We start from the raw sequence: 13,676 nt of genomic DNA on the forward strand, positions 1-13,676 counted from the left end.
ACATAAGGTATAAGGGAAAGATCTGCACCTGTTCTGTGTCTCAAAATCACTGATGGAAATCACTGACCAAAACACTGACGTGTGAATGAGGCATTAGTGTCAAGGAGGCAAGACACTCTCTCTGCTCTGAGCTGTCTTTGCTTAAAGGGAACCTGTCACCGGGATTTTGTGTATAGAGCTGAGGACATGGGTTGCTATATGGACGTTAGCACATCCGCAATACCCAGTCCCCATAGCTCTGTGTGCTTTTATTGTGTAAAAAAAACGATTTGATACATATGCAAATTAACCTGAGATGAGTCCTGTACATGAGATGAGTCAGGGACAGGACTCATTTCAGGTTAATTTGCATATGTATCAAATCGTTTTTTTTACACAATAAAAGCACACAGAGCTATGGGGACTGGGTATTGCGGATGTGCTAACGTCCATCTAGCAACGCATGTCCTCAGATCTATACACAAAATCCCGGTGACAGGTTCCCTTTAAAATTGGTTTTTGATTTTTTTTCTTTTTCTTTTCTCCATTTACACAGGGACAACAGAAACGCCTGGACCTCTTTGTTTCTCCCAGGGTCGAGCTGCACCAGTGCCGGCTATCCGCACTGCTGCCTCCCCCACCGAAGAAAAGGAGGACCAGGGCAGCCCAGCTCCCCTGCATCCCGCCAGCGCAAGGGTCGCCCACACGCAAGCCCCTCTCCAGCTTCCTGCCACTTCGGTGCCAGTGGCTGAAGGGGCGACCCTGCTGGATGGACAGAGGGTGAAGACTTCAGGATGGTGAGAGTGGCTGTTCCAGCCCTGCTCCTGCTCCCCACCACCCTTCTCCCTCTCTCTCCCTCTTCTCCTCTCTTTCTCCCCTCTCTGACTGGGCTAAATCCCATTCCGTTCCCTACCTGCATGGTGCTCCTCACACCTCTTTAGTGTGCCCTAGGCACTTTTGACGGCACATTTTGTGTGGGGGGAATACTGGCAGGGGAGACGATCGGGGGAGGAGGGCCTTTTACCGCAGCTGCGGCGGCCGTGTGCACCCTTCCTAGGTCCGGGCAGGCAAGTGGCGGCGCACTCATGTTCCGGCCTACAATGCGTCTGCCGCTCTGGGCTTGCGGCGGCGCGTTTATTACTGGGTCATTCTGGCATTACCGTTCGCCTCAGCTTATTACGGGAGGCGGACTGGCAGGTCCTTCGCTCATGTCTTTTTTCTGTCCGGCTACTGGGCAGTTCTAAGCGGAGGTTCGGCGGCATGTTTTAATCGCGAGCGACGATTCGGCGGGGGCAGAGCTTCCTTTCCCGCTCCTCGCTTGTCCCGCCTCCTTTTCTTCATACGTGCCTGACTTGCTTCTCGCTGCTGCTCTTGCTGGGATGGATCGCTTTACACACCGGTGCCTGCTGCCTGCAACTGCTGTCTGCTCCAGCTCTGTGACCTGGTAGGACTGTTAACCCTTTCTAGTGCAGCAGCCCCTGGCCTGGACGGTTGTTTTTTCCTGAACTTCCAGCCAACATGTCCGACCCTTCAGTGCCTGCTGGACCCTGGTATCATACCTGTACTGCGCCCTTTCCACAGGGGCAGTCTGACCCGCATTGTCCGGCATGCCAGGCCCCATTACAGGGTCCGCCACCTGCTGTGTCACTCCCTGGCCTCTTGGATCCTCCTGACTGGGCTAAATCCCTTTTCTAGGCCGTGGTCAGTCTCACTGATGTTGTGGGCCGCCTTGCGGATGCATTGCCTTTATCGCAGCCGGATGATCCCCCTGCTGTACCCTCTGGGTCCGCTACCCTGGCCGACCCGTCTGAGTCCCTCTCTCCCAGCGACGCCTCCAGGGCCCGACAACCCCAGAAGCGGTCCAGGGCGGAGCGCGTATCATCTTCGGATGCTTCCCTGTCACCCCCAAGGGTGCGATCCCAGTCGGGCCCCTCCTCCTCACAGGATATGCCCTCAGAGGGAGAACTGGTCGATTCGGATTGGGATATGGACTCGGCCTTGCCATCCAAACTGGCTTAGGCCGTGGGCCATCTTATTGCCAGCATTCGTGATACCTTCAAAATTCACGATGATCCTCCTAGCTCTGACAAGGCCAGTGTGTCTTTTTTCCGCCCCAAGCAGGCGTCCGCGGTTTTTCCCCTCCATGCCGACTTCTCGTTGGTAGTTTCTAAGGCCTGGTCTCGTCCTGCTGCGCGTTTTACTCCCCCTAAGAAGTTGGATATCTGTTACCCTTTCCCGGCGGATTGCATTACAACTTGGGCGCCACCACCTAAGGTTGACCCCCCCTGTGGCCCGCTTGTCCAAAAGCACGGCCATTCCTGTGGCGGACGGCTCCTCTTTGCAATCCGCTGAGGATCGGCACATAGAGTCTATTACCAAGGGCATATTTGCAGCCTCCGGTTCCACCCTCAGGCCGGTCTTTGCTTCCGCCTGGGCTGGAAAAGTACTCATCTTCCCCAGTCCAGGACCAAGGGCGCCACTCGGGGACGTCCTGGCTTCTCTCGCTGTAGGTCCTCCCGTAGGGCTCCCGCCCCTCGATCCGCTTCAGGTGCATCTTCTATTCCTGCCCAGGACAGGCGTAAGAAGCCTTTTTTTTCGGACCCAGCCCTCCTGGCGTAAGTCCCAACCTGCTCGCCCTCCCTCAGCCAAGCAGAACCCCGCCTGAAGGTGCGCCCCCACCCACCCGGGTGGGGGGACGACTCCTCTTGTTCAGGGACATCTGGCAGGCGCACGTCTCCGACGCCTGGGACATCGAGGTTGTGTCTTCCGGGTACAAACTCGAGTTTGCGTCCCTCCCCCCAGTTCGGTTCTTTTGTTCCCGGGGATCCCCAAGGTGCGGCTGATTTCTTCACTGCCATTCGCACCCTTCTGGACAAAGGGGTCATCGCTCCGGTTCCTATAGAGGACCGATTTAGGGAGTTCTATTCGAACCTTTTTGTGGTTCCCAAGAAGGAAGGTTCGGTGCGTCCCATATTGGATCTCAAGCGGTTAAACCGTTTCCTCCGTCTTCAGCGGTTCCGGATGGAGTCCCTCAGATCGGTGGTGGCCTCCCTGGAAAAAGGGGAGTTCCTGTCCTCTATCGACATCCAGGACGCTTACCTTCACATCCCGATCGCTCGGTGTCACCAGTGTTTCCTGCGCTTTGCAGTGGGGACCGACCATTACCAATTTGTCGCCCTTCCCTTCGGCCTGGCAACAGCTCCTCGCGTATTCACAAAAGTCCTTGCCCCTGTCCTAGCCTTGCTTCGTTCCAGGGGAGTTTTTCTTCTTCCATATTTGGACGATCTGCTCATCAAGGCGCCCTCCCTTTCGCTGACATCCGCCAGTGTGGACCTCACGCTGTAAACCTTGCAGCAGTTCGGTTGGATAATCAACCTTCCCAAGTCCTCACTTGTTCCGTCCAGGCAGCTTGTCTTTTTGGGGATGCTTCTGGATACAGAAGCAGCGGAGGTTCGGCTTCCGTCGGAAAAGCGCCAGCTCCTTCATCATTCGGTTCGGAGCCTTCTTCTCCACCGCTGTCCTTCCTTCCGGTTCAGCATGCGGGTATTAGGACAGATGGTGTCCTGTTTCGAGGCGATCCCCTTCGCGCAGTATCACTCCAGGAGAGTCTGGATCGGCCTTTCCCCCTTCCCCCCCATGTTCGGTCCTCCCTCCTCTGGTGGTTGCAGACCCCCCTCCAGGGGAAGTCCTTTCTGCCAATGACCTGGTTGGTGGTTACCACTGATGCCGGTCTGCAGGGTTGGGGGGGGGGGGGTGTTTCCTCCCCGGTCCGTCCAGGGCACTTGGTCTCCGTCGGAGTCCAGACTGCCGATAAACATTCTGGAACTGAGGGCGGTTCTCCTCTCACTCCGGCATTGGACTTCCCTTCTTCAGGGTCACCCTGTTCGTGTCCAGTCGGACAACGCCACGGCCGTGGCGTATATAAATCATCAGGGGGGCACTCGCAGCGTTGCGGCTATGAGGGAGGTGTCTCAAATCCTTCGCTGGGCGGAAATTCATGTTCCGGCCCTGTCGGCCATTTACATTCCGGGGGTGGACAATTGGGCGGCGGACGACGATCGACCCAGGCGAGTGGTCTCTGCACCCCGACGTGTTCGAGTCCATTTGCCTCCGTTGGGGTCGCCCGGACGTGGATCTCATGGCCTCAAGATTCAATCACAAACTTCCCACCTTCCTGGCCAGGGCCAAGGACCCGAAGGCATACAGCGCAGACGCGCTCGTTCTTCCTTGGACAGAGTTCTCTCTCCTCTACGTTTTTCCGCCTCTCCCTCTTCTGCCACGGGTTCTCCGAAAAATCGCGGCGGAGGGCACGCCTGCGATTCTGATAGCCCCAGATTGGCCTCGTCGGCCTTGGTACACCGACCTGATGCTGCTTCTGGCAGACGCGCCTTGGCCCCTGCCTCTAAGAGAAGATATCCTCTCTCAAGGGCCGATCTTCCACCAGCATTTAGGGTCGCTACGTTTAATGGCATGGCTATTGAGACCGCAGTTTTAACGCGGCGGGGGTTTTCTGCTGATGTGGTCCGTACCATGATTTGTGCGTGGAAACCGGCATCGTCCAGGATTTATTACCGAACCTGGAGGGCCTACCTGGGTTTTTGCGAGGCCCTGGATGTTCATTCTCTTCGTTTTTCCCTCCCCACGGTCTTGTCCTTCTTGCAGTCTGGTCTGGACCTGGGTCTGGGTCTCAGCACGTTAAAGGGTCAGATCTCGGTGCTTTCGATCCTCTTCCAGCGTCCTCTGGCTCCTCTCTGTCCTGTCAAGAACTTTCTCCAGGGAGTCGCTCACTCTGTTCCCCCGTATCGCTCTCCCATTCCGCCTTGGGACCTTAATGTTGTGCTTGCGGCTCTCCAGTCTTCCCCCTTTGAGCCCCTGCGGAAGGTTTCTCTTCGCCTTTTGTCCTGCAAGGTTTTTTTCCTCGTAGCCATCACGTCCCTTCGGCAAGTGTCTGAGTTGGTGGCACTTTCTTGCACGGAACCCCTTTTGGTCTTCCACCAGGATAAGGCAGTTCTCCGCCCGGTTCCTGACTTCCTTTCGAAGGTGGTATCCGCTTTTCACCTCAATGAGGACATTGTCCTTCCTTCCCTTTTGTCCGTCCCCTTCTCATCCTCGGGAACAGGAGCTTCACCGCCTGGATGTTGTTAGGGCCCTGAGGATCTATCTGGAAGTCACCGGACCCTTTCGGCGCACGGACTCTCTATTTGTGGTTCCGGAGTGTCCGCACAAGGGGCTGGCGACGTCCAGGGTAGTTATTGCCCGCTTCATCAAGATGGCTATTGCTGAGGCTTACCGCGCCAAGGGCAAGGAGACGCCCTTTGGTGTTACCGCTCATTCTACCAGAGCGGTTGGTGCCTCCTGGGCTCAGAGGAATCGTGCTTCGGCTAAACAATTGTGTAAGGCAGGCACCTGGTCTTCTTTGCACACTTTGACCAAGTTCTACAGGGTGAACACTTATGCATCGGCGGATGCTGCTTTGGGCCACTTGGTCTTGCAGGCGGCGGTTTCTTGATGCCTCCGGTGTTTTTTTCATCTTGGGCTGTAGTCCCTCCCCTTTTGGACTGCTTTTGAACGTCCCAAGGTTTCCTGTGTCCCCCAAGGAATTGGGCGAGAAAACGAGATTTTTGTATAACTTACCAGTAAAATCTCTTTCTCGCTCTTCCTTGGGGGACACAGCACCCACCCATTGTTTTGCTTACCGTTACGGTTTGGTGGCCCTGTCGGGTAGTTGACTTGTTTGGTTTTATACGGTTGGTCCTTGCCTTTGTTTTCACTACTTGGGCATGCAACTGGTAGTCTCTCTCTCCAGGCTGAGGGTATAGCTGCTGGAGGAGGGGCTTAACAGTTTTTCACTTAGTGTCACGCCTCCTAGGGAGCTGAGCTATACCCAAGGTTTCCTGTGTCCCCCAAGGAAGAGCGAGAAAGAGATTTTACTGGTAAGTTATACAAAAATCTAGTTTCTCGCCCATTTTCCTTGGGGGACACAGACCTTGGGTATAGCTCAGCTCCCTAGGAGGCGTGACACTAAGTAAAACTGTTAAGCCCCTCCTCCATCAGCTATACCCTCAGCCTGGAGATAGAGGCTACCAGTTTTAGCTTAGTGTCCAAGGAGGCAAGACACTCCCTGCTACTGCAGGGCTGTTTTCTCCTTGTTATTTTTACTTTTCCTTGTAATTTTGTTATTTTATTTTTTCCTAGGGATACCAGAGACGCATTAGACCTCTCTGCTCTCCCGGGGTTGAGCTGCGCCAGTGCCAACTTATCTGCACTGCTGCCTCCCCCACAGAAGCAATAGGAGGATCTGGGCAGCAATGGCTCCCCTACATCCCGCCAGCTAGGGGGTCGCCCGCACGCCAAGCCCCTCTTCCAGCTTCCTGCCACTGCGGTGCCAGTGGCTGAAGGGGCGACCCTGCTGGAAAGGACTGAGGGTGAAGACGTCGGACGGTGAGATGGCTATTCCAGCCCATACCCCGTCCCTATCTGCAGCATCTACCCCTCTGGGGGGGCGGGGCTTAGCGTTTCCGGCAGGGGCGTGGCTTACGAGGACATGGGGCGTGGCTTACGCGCGCGCGTCATTTTGGGGGCGGAGCTACGTTCTCCTTCACAGGAGACATTTCAAGCGCTGGAGGGGGCGGAGCTTGTTCCCCGCGCTTTCTGCTGAGGTTTCCCGCGCTTCCTCACTCCTGACAGGAAGCTGGGACACGGTGGGGGACTCTAACCTCCTGTGTACATCGCTCGGCTTCTGTGGGCGCTCTCTGCTGCTCTCTGCTGCTCACTGCTGTTCACTGCTTCTCTGCTGCTGCTGATCTGGGCCATCTCCTGACGTTCTTCTGAGGCACTGGTAGGACAGTTAACCCTCTCCTAACCCTCCTGGTCATAGCTGCTATAACCCTTTGTGGTCTCTATATTAGAGTACAACCACACTTCAGCATGTCAGATCCCACGGGTGCCCCCAAACCCTGGTACCATGCCTTTACCGCCTGTAAGGAACTTTTTCCGCGTGGGCAATCTGAGCCGCATTGCCTTGCATGTCAGGCCCAGGTGCAGGGCCCGCTTCCCGCTGCGCCCCCCGGTGCCTCTGAACCCCCTGACTGGGCTAGGTCTCTGTCTCAGGCGGTGGAAAGCCTTACACACGTAGTGGGCCGTCTCGTGGATAGACCGCCTCTCCCGCAGGCTGCCACAATCCCTGTCGCACCCGCTGGGACTACCGTTTCTGCCGCCCCCACTGGTTCCCTGCCTCCCAGCGAATCTTCCAGGGCCCGGCATACTCAGAAACGTTCAAGGGTTGAGCGCACATCTTCTCCAGATGCTTCGCTCTCTCCGCCATGCGTGCGAGCTCAGTCAAGTCTATCCTCTCAGAGGGATACGCTTTCTGAGGGAGAACTGGCGGATTCGGACGTGGACATGGACTCAGAGCTTCCGTCCAAATTGGCGTCCGCGGTGGGGCATCTTGTCACTAGCATCCGTGATACCTTTCAGCTACACGATGACCCCCCCAGCTCTGAACAGGCCGGCGTGTCCTTTCTCCGCCCCAAACAGGCCTCCAAGGTTTTTCCCATACACGCTGATTTTTCTTCTGTGGTATCCAAGGCTTGGACTCGGCCTAACGTCCGCTTTATTACACCCAAAAAGCTGGACATTTGTTATCCCTTTCCAGCGGATTCTGTGACCACGTGGACATCCCCGCCTAAGGTTGATCCTCCCGTGGCTCGCCTGTCCAAAAGCACTACTATTCCTGTACAGGACGGATCTTCCCTCCAGTCTGTTGAGGACCGTCGTACGGAATCCCTCTCCAAGGCCATATTTACTGCCTCTGGTTCGGCCCTTAGACCGGTCTTTGCCTCCGCCTGGGTTGGCAAAGCGGTCTCTGAATGGGGTTTGCAACTGGAACGGGAGTTAGGGTCGGACGTCCCTGTTCAGGACCTCCGTTCCTTAGCCCAACTAATTGTTCAGGCCGGAAAATTCGTCTGTGAGGCCTCCCTTGATGCGGGTGCCCTCATTGCCCGTTCCTCTGCCCTGGCAGTTTCTGTCAGGAGGGAACTCTGGCTGAAGGTTTGGGCGGCGGACGCCGCTTCCAAACGCTCTTTGGCCGGCCTACCATTCACGGGTTCCCGCCTGTTCGGAACCCGTCTGGACGAACTTATATCAGAGGCCACGGGTGGGAAGAGTACTCACCTCCCCCAGTCCAGGCCAATGGGCGCCCCCCGTGGTCGCGCTGGTTCGTCCCGTTTTCGGTCCTTTCGCAAGCCCACCGGGTCTAGACCCGCGGCCAGTTCTTCTTCCTCTGGCCCAGCCCAGGATAGACGCAAGAAGCCGTTTTTTTCGGACGCAACCTACCTGGCGCAAGTCCCAGCCTGCACGGGCTCCCACAGGCCAGCAGCCCTCTGCCTGAAGGTGCGCCCCCACCCACCCGGGTGGGGGGCCGCCTTCTCCTATTCAGGAACGTATGGCGGGCCCACATCTCAGACGCATGGGCGCTCGAGATTGTATCTTGCGGATACAAAATCGAATTTGCGTCCATTCCGCCAGACCGTTTCTTCCGATCCCGTCCTCCGCGAGATCCCGTACGAGTGGCCGCCTTCTTCGCGGCCATTCACTCTCTAATGGACAAGGGTGTCGTCGCCCCCGTGCCTCCGACGGAAAGGTTCAGGGGGTTTTACTCGAACCTCTTTGTGGTTCCCAAGAAGGAAGGCTCAGTGCGTCCGATCTTGGACCTAAAACGCCTGAACCGTTTTCTCCGACTGCAGAGATTCCGGATGGAGTCTCTCAGGTCCGCAGTGGCCTCCCTGGAAAGAGGGGATTTCATGGCCTCAATCGACATTCAGGATGCATACCTCCACGTTCCGGTTGCTCCATGTCATCACCGCTTCCTGCGCTTCGCGGTGGGGGACGATCACTTCCAATTCGTCGCCCTTCCCTTTGGTCTGGCGACGGCTCCTCGAGTGTTCACCAAGGTCCTGGCCCCTGTCTTGGCCCTTCTACGTTCAAGAAGTGTTTTTCTTCTCCCATACTTGGACGACATCCTGGTCAAGGCACCCTCCTTCTCTCAGACATCCGGCAGTGTGGAACTCACTCTGGAGACCCTGACGCGGTTCGGTTGGATTATCAACGACCCCAAATCTTCCCTTACCCCCTCCAGACGGCTGATCTTCCTGGGGATGCTCCTGGATACAGAGTTGGCGGAGGTCCGCCTTCCGTCGGACAAGCGTCTGGCCCTTCGCGGGTCGGTTCGCAGTCTCCTCCGTCATCACCGCCCTTCCCTCAGATCCAGCATGCGGTTGTTGGGAAAGATGGTTGCCTGTTTCGAAGCGGTGCCGTTCGCACAATTCCGATCCCGCACCTTTCAGAGGGCAATTCTGTCGGCCTGGGACAAATCACCGAGGAGTCTGGACAGGACCTTTCTTCTGCCTCCCCTGGCTCGGGCTTCCCTCGGCTGGTGGTTGCATATCCCTCTAAGGGGGAAGTCCTTCCTTCCACTGAACTGGCTGGTGATTACCACCGATGCCAGCTTACGGGGGTGGGGGGGGGTATTCCCTCCCCGGTCCGTCCAGGGCGTTTGGTCTCTATCGGAGTCCAGACTTCCAATCAATATTCTGGAACTGAGGGCGATTCTTCTGTCCCTCAGACACTGGACCCATCTGCTGAGGGGCCTCCCTGTTCGGATCCAATCGGACAATGCCACGGCTGTGGCATACATAAACCATCAGGGAGGCACTCGCAGCGATGCAAGAGGTGACCCTCATTCTCCTCTGGGCGGAGACGCACGTGCCGGCCTTATCTGCGATTTACATCCTGGGGGTGGACAACTGGGCGGCGGATTTCCTCAGCCGGTCCACCATCGACCCGGGAGAATGGTCCCTGCACCCAGAGGTGTTCGAAGCCCTTTGTCTTCGCTGGGGTCGCCCCAACGTGGACCTCATGGCCTCCAAATTCAACCACAAGGTCCCCCTATACCTGGCCAGGGCACGGGACCCGAAGGCATACGGCGCCGACGCGCTCGTCCTTCCGTGGCGCGAATTCTCCCTTCTGTACGTCTTTCCTCCTTTTCCCCTCCTGCCACGGGTTCTTCGGAGGATCGCGGCAGAGGGCGTCCCCGCGATTCTAATCGCCCCGGATTGGCCCCGCCGGTCTTGGTACGCCGACCTAATGTTGCTGTTGGCAGACGCACCGTGGCCACTGCCCTCCAGGGAAGACCTTCTCTCTCAGGGACCGATCTTCCACGAGCATTTAGGCTCGCTACGTTTGACGGCGTGGCTATTGAGACCGCCGTCTTAACGCGACGGGGTTTCTCCGCGGACGTAGTCCGCACCATGATCCGTGCTCGTAAGCCCGTATCCTCTAGGATCTACTATCGGGTTTGGAGGTCCTATCTGGGGTTCTGTGAGTCCCGGAGCATCCCACCTCTCCGGTTTTCTCTTCCCACAATCCTGTCCTTCCTCCAGTCGGGTCTGGACCTGGGGCTGTGCCTCAGTTCTCTGAAGGTTCAGATTTCGGCGCTGTCTATTCTTCTCCAGCGTCCCCTGGCCCCTCTAGGGCCAATTAAGACCTTCTTACAAGGGGTGGCTCACTCTGTTCCGCCGTACCGCCCTCCAGTTCCTTCCTGGGACCTGAATGTGGTGCTCTCGGCGCTCCAATCAGCCCCCTTCGAGCCTTTACGGGAGGTCTCCCTTCGCCTTCTGTCCTGCAAGGTCATCTTTCTTGTGGCCATCACGTCTCTCCGACGGGTGTCAGAGTTAGCGGCTCTTTCTTGCTCCGAACCTTCCTGATCTTCCACCAGGATAAGGTTGTGCTTCGGCCTGTCCCGACTTTCCTGCCAAAGGTGGTCTCCGCCTTTCACATCAATGAGGACATCGTCCTTCCGTCGCTCTGTCCCTCTCCTTCCCACCCCAGAGAACGGGAACTGCACCGTCTGGATGTGGTCAGGGCGTTGAGGATTTACTTGGAGGTCACCGGGTCCTTTCGGCGCACGGACTCCCTGTTTGTGGTTCCGGAGGGTTCGCGCAAAGGGTTGGCGGTCTCCAAGGTGGCTATTGCCCGTTTCATTAAGCTGGCGGTGTCTGAGGCTTATCGAGCCAAGGGCAGACCTCCGCCTTTCGGCGTCACTGCTCATTCCACCAGAGCAGTCGGAGCTTCCTGGGCGCAGAGGCATCGGGCCTCGGCTGAACAGTTGTGCAAAGCAGCCACTTGGTCCTCTCTGCACACTTTCACAAAGTTCTATAGGGTGCATACGCATGCATCAGCGGATGCTGCTTTGGGCCGCCTGGTTTTGCAGGCAGCGGTTTCCTGATGCTCTGGTGGTGTTCCGCCTTGGGTTTGTGGTCCCTCCCTTCTTGGACTGCTCTTGAACGTCCCAAGGTCTGTGTCCCCCAAGGAAAATGGGCGAGAAAAGGAGATTTTTGTATAACTTACCAGTTAAATCTCTTTCTCGCTCTTCCTTGGGGGACACAGCACCCACCCTTCTGTGTTTGGTTACAGGGTTATGGTCTGGCGCCCCGTTGGGTTGCTGGCTGGTTGTTTCCGTTATTGGTTGTTATCCTTTCACTACTTGGACACGCAACTGGTAGCCTCTATCTCCAGGCTGAGGGTATAGCTGATGGAGGAGGGGCTTAACAGTTTTACTTAGTGTCACGCCTCCTAGGGAGCTGAGCTATACCCAAGGTCTGTGTCCCCCAAGGAAGAGCGAGAAAGAGATTTAACTGGTAAGTTATACAAAAATCTCCTTTTTTCTGGGGGTTGTGGGGGGGGGAGGGGTTTGCTTTTGATGGATTGTAATCATACATGCCCTATCCCACAGTTATGTCTTCTGGATAAGTAGCCTGTTTAATCATGGTTGGTACCCAGTGTACAAGTATTTCAGCCCCTAAAGTTGAAAATACCCATAACCAATATCAAATAAACACAAACCTCTGTATAGAAATAGTAAGATGTCTTTATTCAATATGACAGAAATACATAAAACTAATAAACAATGAAAAATAGCAGCAAATGGGACCCCCCCCCCCCCCCAAAAAGGGAGCCGCAGAGTCAGCGGACCACACCAGCAGCAGCAAAAAACAAAAGAAAGAAAAAACTGAGTACGCCTACTAATACCAGTACATTAAGTATATCAAGGTAAAAAACCATGGAATATAAACACTGGAAAAGCAGGAGCAAAGCATAAACAACAGAAAATTCGCTATACTACCGTGTGTGGCACGTCGACCCTGCAGCCTACTCAACCCAACACCGTTTTGCCTATCAGGCTTCCCCGGAAGAAGCGTGTTAGGCGAAATGGAGTTGGGTTGAGTAGGCTGCAGGGTCGACGTGCCACACACGGTAGTACAGCGAATTTTCTGTTGTTTATGCTTTGCCATAACTTTTTTAATTTTTCAGTATAAGGGCTTGTTTTTTTGCGGAACAAACTGTAGTTTTTATTTGTACCATTTTTGTGTGGAGGGGGGCACAAAATGGTGAATCATGTTTTTCAATTTTTTCCGTTATGATGTTCACTGCACAGGAATTTTAAAAATATTTTAATAGTTTATACATTTTTGGACGTGGCGATACCTAATATGTTTATTTTTTGTTTAGATATTTTTATATGTAACAGTAAGAAAGGGGGTGATTTAAACTTTTTACTATTTTGATGTTTTTGATATTATTCTTTTTTTCTTCACTTTTTATTTATTAACTATTAACCACCTAAGGGGACTAGAACCTGGGATCTTTTGATTTCCTATTCACCTTAGTAGAGAGGGTGATCCCTAATCTATCCTATTAGGCCCCTTTCACACGAGCGAGTTTTCTGCACGGGTGCAATGTGTGATGCGAACGTATTGCGCCCGCACGGAATCCTGGCCCATTTATTTCAATGGAGCTGTGTACATGAGCGTTGGTTTTCACGCACCAGCATGTTGTATATTCTGCGATTTTCACGCAACGCTGGCCCTATAGAAGTGAATAGGACTGCGTGAAAATCGCATCGCATCCGCAAGCAAGTTCAGATGCGATGCGTTTTTCACGGATGGTTGCTAAGAGATGTTGTTTGTAAACATTCCTTTTTTTATCACACGCGTGCAAAACGCATTAAATCGCATTGCACCCGCATGATAAAAACGGAACAACTGAACACGATCGCAAACAAAACTGAATGGACTTGCTTGCGAAATCACGCAGTTTTCACTGAACGCATCCGGACACGCTCGTCTACAAGGGGCCTTAGAGTGAATTGGATTTTGACACTCTTCCTGCTGAGCTGTGCCTTGTGCACAACCTAGCAGGGAGCTTGCCATGGCAGGTTTAGAAGTGTCTAGGCGGCCATGGTAATCAACCGGGGCCCTGCGATTTCACTGCAGGGACTCCAGTCGCAAGGCAAAGGGAGATGCAACCCTCTGCCTTACCACACAGATGCTGTGATCAAGGTTGATCAAGGCATTTGAGGGGTTATATTACAGGTTTCAACATGATCGTATTTTCCCGTCGCACCTGCCGCTTATGGAGCGTGCTCACCACAGCAGCCTGCTCTATACAAATGCTGTACATGTACCTGATTATGCGTTAAGGGGTTAAAGGAGCATTCTGGTTATGTTTTCTCCTTTCCACAGGATAGGGGATAACTGTTAGATCGGTGGGTGTCCTACCTTAAAACTCTGTACTCAGCTGTCTTGGGAACACCCATAGAAATGAACTGAGTGGCCACGTGCATGCCCGACAAGCCGCTC

General features: G+C 54.8%; 1 protein-coding gene across 5 annotated transcripts in view; it reads left to right on the plus strand.

The window, feature by feature from the left end:
• Nucleotides 1-13,676, plus strand: part of KDM1B (lysine demethylase 1B) — a 63,964-nt gene that overhangs the window by 28,722 nt on the left and 21,566 nt on the right. The window lies entirely within an intron of this gene.

Source organism: Bufo gargarizans, chromosome 5, assembly GCF_014858855.1.
Source record: "Bufo gargarizans isolate SCDJY-AF-19 chromosome 5, ASM1485885v1, whole genome shotgun sequence".
NCBI lineage: Eukaryota > Metazoa > Chordata > Amphibia > Anura > Bufonidae > Bufo > Bufo gargarizans.